This window comes from Gossypium hirsutum, chromosome A01 (genome assembly GCF_007990345.1).
Source record: "Gossypium hirsutum isolate 1008001.06 chromosome A01, Gossypium_hirsutum_v2.1, whole genome shotgun sequence".
In the NCBI taxonomy this organism is placed as follows: Eukaryota; Viridiplantae; Streptophyta; class Magnoliopsida; order Malvales; family Malvaceae; genus Gossypium; species Gossypium hirsutum.
The window spans coordinates 59,830,467-59,838,699 of record NC_053424.1 but is presented as its reverse complement, the minus strand read 5'-3'; positions in this window follow the sequence as shown (position 1 = coordinate 59,838,699).

The window sequence follows — 8,233 nt, the reverse complement described above, 5'->3', positions numbered from 1 at the left end:
GCCTATAGACACGGGCAAGGTAATTGAGGTTTTTGCTCTCGAAAGAAGCAGACCATTTTAGAACTCTTTTGAACAGTAAACCGAGTATGATTTTGTCGAGGCATTATTGATGGTAAGGGTAGATTCTTAGTAATCTCGACCTTCCAAATCAACATGACATATCTTTTATTCTTTTTTATCGTATCTTTACCATATCATTCTTAGTTGTTTAGTTGATCGTTTACATAATATTCCCATAGTAATTCTCAAATTTGCCATTACATTTCTACTCTTGTATTGCCATAGCATTTCCAAGTATTCATTAATTCCACATATTGCATACATCACTATTCCTTTAATTGCCACTGCATACTTATCGTTATTTTTGTCATAGCATTAATAACACTCTATTAAAATAACTTCACCACTTTTTTTCCTCTATCTGATCCTCATGGGAATGATACTCACTCATCAATTCATTACTTGATTCGACGTGTATACTTGCACAAATCGCATATCATTTCATGCGCAAAAGTAATATTTTAGTTGAACTATGGGGATTAGGGCGTTACATGGGAGGTTTTGAAAATGTTACAATTAGTTCTCATTTGACCTCGAGATGGTATTGAGCTTTCGTAAGCTCGTGCATGACCTAAAAATGATTATCTATCATATTGTATGCATGTAATACCTATAACATAATAATTAATGATGGAAATTGTATATAACTGATCATAGTTTCTCCAAAAATTAATGTGACATCCCATAGCCCGAACTCGACGACTCATTTAAGTATAGGGTGTTACACAGTGAGTGGCATTTAACGATGCATCACTATTAACCAAGTTGCAAGAAGTTGTGGTTTGACTTAACCTTCAATGATAATATTGTCTTGTAATATATTCCTTTGTCCTTAATATTTAGATTGAACTCAAGTCATGTAACAATCACACTTGTATAGTCTAATCTCTTGTTTCATGATTCTCGAGCAAACCAAGATAAACAAATGAGTATGATATCTCATAAAAACTATTTTGAGATTAACCATGCATATCTAGTCTCACTTGACCAAGAAGCCTAAGATATTACTTCCATTATATAGGAGGGACAAATCCTATCTTGATTATTCATGCCCCACTACACTGATTATGGCATACCAAACATCACACTTACATATTTTTACATAAGAATTACAGACTTAAGGAATGAGTACTCAAACTTTAAACTGGTAAGAAAAGTGCTTAAGTCACTTCTTAAAAGGTTCAGTATCAAAGTAATTGCCATCAAGGAAGCTAAGAAAATCAAGACCATAAGGATAGATAGTTGATTTGATCTCTTTAAACCTTTGAGATGAACTTGGAAGAGGCCAAGACAAGAAAGTTAGAGTTTGAGAAGAACATTAGCTTTGCAGTGGCAAAAATTGTGCCCACTGAACAAAGCACTGTTATTAAGGAGATTCAAGAACAATTAACTTTGCTTACTCAAAACTTCAATAAGATAACAAAGAATCTGTTTGGAAAGAAGAAAATATCAGAGTCATCTAAGATCATATAGAAGGGAAAATTCAAAGGCAGAGCTAAGTCAAGTAAACCTATTAAGGGGAAGAAACATGGAATGTAATGCATTAGTGTCATGGTTTTATGCATTTTCAAGAAGAATGTGCAAATACCCTTAAGAAGAATAGGGGTAAGTTTTTGTGCGTGACTTGGAGTGTTGAGGAAACAAGCTCAAAATTAGAATCTAATGAGGAAAGGTGAGTAATTTTGTTGCTTTTAGAACAAAGGTTGATGAATTAGATGTTTCTGATTGGGAATCAATGGGGTGCAATGAGGAAGAGGCACATGAGGAATTACTGAAAGTCTGCAATCTCATGTTCGAAAGATGAAATCTTATTAATGGAGTTACCTCAAATTTCTGAAATGAGGACAATTTTCTAAAGAGGGAAGTATCCATGCTTCAAGGATAAGTAGATGTGAAGTTAATAGAGCTTGATGAACAATTAAAAGGGTCTAAGTAGATGCAAACTCTTTAAGAAATTCAATTGTAGCATTGGCAAATTGAATGTAATGATAGCAACTAGGAAAAGGAATGAAATGAGAGGAGGTATGCGGTTCATAAACAAAGGGAAAGTTTTTGTGTAAAGCCCTAGAATGTTTATCAAAGTAGAGAGTATCAACAATCTAGGAGAATGCTTTAAACGTACCACCAAGGGTACACCAAAAATAGGCAATTCCAGCTGCTTCGATGAGCAAAAAAATTCTCAAGCAACTCCTCACACATGCTGAGCATCACACACGATGCTACAAGGACCTAGGGAAAGTGATGAATCAATTTGCTGAGCAATTCAACCTTGAAGACTTTTGATGGCCACCACTACCACCATATTAGACCACCCCTATTGGGGCTGACCCTCCAATTCCACCACTGTAACTCGACACCACCCAACCTACATAAGTAGGGTCCATCACATTGAGAGGGGATGCGACGAGGGTTATCTCAAGCAAGCATAACGATGGCATGGACGAGTTCAACGATGACCTCTTCATTGATTTATAACAGATTTTCTCATTTATTTTTTTTAATTTCTTAAAAATTGTGTTTATTCTGTGTAGGAACCCCAAAAATTAGGTGGCACTACAATTCAGAGCTAAATCATCATGAGGAGGACAACCTGACTACACTTGAGAAACTTCAACGCTTAAACTAAGTAGTCTCTTTCTCTTATCTTTAGGTTGCATATTAGGGACAATGTGCCAAATAATGTGTGGGAGGGTAATATAGAATTTTTTTTTTAAATATTTTTTCTATTACTTGTTTTTAATTATTTTAGTATTTAATTTTTATGTGCTTGTTTGTGCTCACGCTTGTAGAAGTACAAGTGATTGGTTAGGAGCATGTAATTATGATTGTGTTTAAACTGTAAATTTAGTTCAATAGTAATTGATTTTAGGTTGTTTAATGTTAGACTAATTAGTTCACTTTGTTACACTGTAAATAAGTAAAAGCGTGTTAAGTATACCAAATGACAAATAAGTACATAAAAGTATATATGTTTGTTTGAATTATAAGTTGTTAGATTGATAAAATTTAGTTAATTAATTCAATAAATTGAGACATTTAGGGATGACCTAAGGCATTGTTTGGTCACCATTAGAGCCAAAAAGTTGACCTTATATGTAAATTCTCTAATACCTGATTTTTTAGCTTAATTATACTTTTTGATGAACCTCAAATGAAACCATGAGCCTAATGCATAAATTCTTGATCCATTTTTTTGGTCCCAGTACAAATTTAGATGTCAGACCATTAATATTAAGGGTTAGATAGATACATCACGGAGGTCTTAAAAGAAAGAAAAAAATTGGAGTGAACCTAAGGAATTGTATGGTATAGTGAGTATAAGATTCTTGCAAAGTTGTGCATGAATGAAAAAAAAATCAAGTGTAGAAAATAACTTTGTAAAGGCCAAAGCCAAGTGAGAAAATCTCGAACGAATAAAAGCAAAGTAAATAAAAAAAGCTTAGTTTTGCACGTAAGACTTACTAAGATGATTGTACTCATGAACACTATAATGTACCTTAGGAAATGGAGAGAAAAGGAAGACGTGAAGTGGATATAAGGTGGTGAGCTAAAGGATACAATTAGGGTAGTATTGGGGTTAGTATAATGTGTCAAACTATTTTCATGCTTAAATCATTTTGTAGAGTCAGTTCTTTTAATCCGAACCAACCTCAACTGCAGAACGTTTCAAGCCAAAAAGTCCTATATGACATAAGTGATACGACTCATTGATTGAATCTAACTAAATATTGGCATTTCTGACCACTTGTCTTCTTCAAACATGATGTAAATTTGTTCTACTTATTTTGATGGAACATTATGCTTAACATTCTTGAATTTGTTTATTTTGTAACCTAGTGAACTAGAGTGCTTAATATTGAAAATCAAAAGTTAATTATATATCGTGCTAGAATTATGTGTTTAACCACAAGGTCTTGTTTATATTATTTCAAGTCAATCTTGTGAATGAACCATGTTTAACCACAGTTAGTTATTTTTCTTTTCTTAGTTTTGTGTGTTTTTGTTTTGTTGCTTGATGACAAGCAACGGCTTATGTGTGGGGGTATTTGACCTGCTAGTAATTGTAGTGGTAGTTTAGGTGCATTTAAACACTTAAAAGAGCTTGATTTCTGGTGATTTTATAATACTTATATGCATTTTTAATTTTCTTAGTTTAGATTTAATTATTTGAAAAATAAGCTTTTATATGCATTTTTTAAGTATCTCGATTACCAGTGAGGCCATCTTGGGCATAAAGAACGACTAATAGACTATTTGAGTGTGTAGGGTGCCAATTCAAGCCCAGGAATACTAGGGACAATGGTTGTGCTACAACACAAGGGAGCTCATGTTGCAACACAGAATAATGAAGCTGACAAGGTTGAAAGTCATTCCACGTCGTGATGAGGAATATCCACTTGACCTGTTGTACATTTAGTATTTAATTTGGGTTAATTCTACACTTCAGGAGTTTGTTTTCAAAGAAATTTAGGATTTCAATTTATGTTTTTCAGTAATTAGGCCTTAGCATAAAAAATTAATAAAATAAGTGTTTTTTTGTAGGTGTTCTGTGTAACACCCCATACCCGTATCCTACGCTAGGACGGAGTACAAAGCGTTACCTAACTTAAACTCGTGCTTACGACCAATTCCAAGTCTCCAAAACTTAGACAAATTTCAAACTTTCTCAAGCTTATCAACACGTCCTTAATATAGGCCTACGAGGCCCAAAACACACATCAAAAATCATTCGAAAACAACTCGGGTTCTTTAGTCAACTTTAGAAAAATGAAACTTGACATAGGGGCACACGCCCGTGTGGGAGGGGCAACACGCCTGTGTGACCAATTTGACATGGTCGTGCTGTTGGCCCGTGTGATTCACCCAGCCTAGGCAATACAGGGACACGCCCTTGTCCGACACCCGTGTGGAATTAATTTCAAATTCATACCTACAGGGGTTTTCACACGGCCATGGCATGCTCGTGTCCTAGCCCATGTGCAAAAACCTGGACATTCTGTTTCTGACGTCAGCATTTCTTAAGGGTCACAGGCTAAGGCACACGCCCGTGTGCTAAGCCGTGCCCTTCACACGACCGTGTCTATACTAGTGTGTTTACTATCATGCATAATGACTTGCAAAATTTATGTGCAGGGGACACACAGCTGGACAACATGCCCATGGGGTTGGCCGTGTGTGAGACAGACGCCCGTGTGTCTACTCGTGTGGACAAAATAAGGCTATTTACCAAGCCTCTTTGCCAACCTTACTTTCATAACCTGCATAAGATCACTCTATACCAATACAAGGGCACATCATATGGTTAAATCAACCACAATAGACAACATTTCAATTGTGCAAATTTACTTATCCATAAAAAGTAACATCTACCATACAATATCAAAATGAATTTTGGTCATTACCCATGGCCTTATACAAAATGAAAGGATTTAACCCAAGCCACACATTTGACAAATTTCTCAAGGACATAAAATAATAAACAAAAAGTCTAACTATACCGAGTGCTTCGGATGATAGCGTGATCGTAGCTTCCGACGTCAATTGAATCGTCGAGCTATTTAAGCGCCATTATAAGAAAATGGGAAAAGAGAGGGAGTAAGCATAAAGCTTAGTAAGTTGTACATAAATAAATATACGACAACAATTTTACCATTTGTCAACATGCTAATCACACAAAAATGGGCATAATCATAACTTACTCATCACCGCCCATATAAATCTCATAGCATATATCGAGCTCATATCTCATGCATGTCAATTAAGTACCTGTACCACTCACAACACGGTTATACCTTAAATCGTTAGCTTAAACTGCATCTCTCACCGTTGAACCGTTAAGAACTTTACCAGATATTTAACAAGCCTCAAACATGGGGTAGGGTGCCGATGCCATATCCCAGATATGGTCTTACACTGACTATCATCTCGTAGCCGATGCATGTCCCAGACATGTCTTACACTGGTTTACATCTCGAGGCCTATGCATGTCCCGGACATGTCTTTTACTAGCACTCATCTCGATGCCGATGCCATGTCCTAGACATGGTCTTACACAGGCTCTCATAATGTGGTCGATGCATGTCCCAGACACGTCTTACACTAGCCCACAATAACCCATATGTCTTGGCATGGATATCCGATTTATTTCCTAAGTTCAAACGGGAACTCCACTATCTCTACTATCATCATACTTTTTCAATTCCACCATCAAGCAATTTATGCCATATTAATTCAAATAAAAATCAACACACACATTAGCAATGTAGTTGTATTATTTACATACAACTTACCTCGATTACAAAATATGGTGTCAAGTTATTCTAATCAATTTGTTTGGCTTTCCCCCGATCTAAGTTTGGAGTTTGAATTTCTTGATCTATAATAACAAAAAGTCACAAATTTAATCATTTTATCAATCTAGGCACTCAATAATCTATACTTGGGCAAAATGACTATTTTGCCCCTAGACTTTTGCAAAATAACCATTTTACCCCTAAGTTTGAAAATCAATTTTTATCAAATTTCCTCCTATCAAGAGCCTAGAAGAACCCTTAATACTCTTATAGCAATCCAAAATTTCCACTATCCCGCCCATTTATCAACAAATTTCCAACTTATGCCAAATAGTCCCTATTAGGGTTTTCATGAAGAAACCCTTCACAAAAGTTGTTTATTACACATCTAATACTCATATTCTTCCATAAATTTTTTGAATAATACACATATTCTTTCATGAAAAAACCCTAAAATTTCCACCATTTTGCAAGATAGTCCCCTCATTTGAAAGCTCATGCTTCAAGGGGTCCAAAAATATAAAAATCATAAAAAAAAGTATGTAAATCACTTACTTGTAAGAGGAATAAGTTGCTGAAATTTTGGAGCTCAAAACCCCCCAAAAATGACTAAATTTTTGGTGGAGAGAAATAGTGGAAAAAGATGATATCATCTTTCTTTTATTTTATTTCATTTTGGTCAAAATAAATCACCAAACTTCACCTAATGCTTGACTATTTTAAATTTCTTGTCCCATGGCCGGCCATCACCTATTTAATGGTCTAATTTCACTTTAAAGAGCCACAATTTATGATACATGGAAAATTTGACACCCTTTGCTATCAATTTAAGACTTTTGCACTTTATGCGATTAGTCCTTTTTCGTAATTGGGCTCACAAACGTCAAAATTTACTCACCAAATTTTTTATGCACTAATATAAACATGATATAACATCTAAATAATTATAAAATAATTTATTCGACTCCAAATTTGTGGTCCCAAGACCACGATTCTGATAGGCCCTAAATCGGGCTGTTACATTCTGACCCAATAGGCCAACACAGGCTTTAGGATGTTCTAATTGGTTCAATTGAGTGTGTAGGATAGAGATATAAAGGCCCAATTGATGTGGAAGCAATGGTTGAATGATGCACAAGCTTACTGGGACATTAAAGCACCAATAGAAGTATGACATTAGGATAAAGTTGCATGTTATGTCAAGCCATGCAAGGGGTGTTGCCCTACACAAGGCATGCTGAACAAGCTTATCGGGGTTATTTTCGTTTGCGCAATCAAACTTATAAAAAGACCTAGGATGTGCTGAAGATTTAATTTGGGCTACCGAAACCTCCATAAATAAGACATTAGGGTTTGAATTTAATCAATTCGTCTTAGACGCCTTCAAAAACCCTTGTAGTTTAGAAGTTATTGTAGTTTATGTTCTTTTCGATTTTTCATAACTTTCTTCTTTTTCTTCTTGAATCTATTTTGATTCAAGAACATGCTCATTTAATTAATGGATAAAATGCTTGATTATAATTTAGGTCTTGGAATACAATGCTCAGTTGTCATATGGTTTGAATATTGAATTTATGAAGTGTATGAATTATGTTATTGAAGTAGGTTGATAAACCATGATAGAAATTGGTATAAAATGTGCATGAGATGTTGTGGATTGGCTGTCTATTGAGTTATATAATGTTACAAATTATGAATTATTGGTTAAGTCTCGAACCATTTCTAAAGCATGTTTAAGGCCCCGTAGGCTATTATAAGGGACAAATTGATTGAGACTGAATGATGATTGTATGAATTGATTGAATGCTTGAGAAAAGTACAGTTATATGTGTTATAAGTTCGGTAATGCTCCGTAACCCTATTCTGGCATTGAATATGGG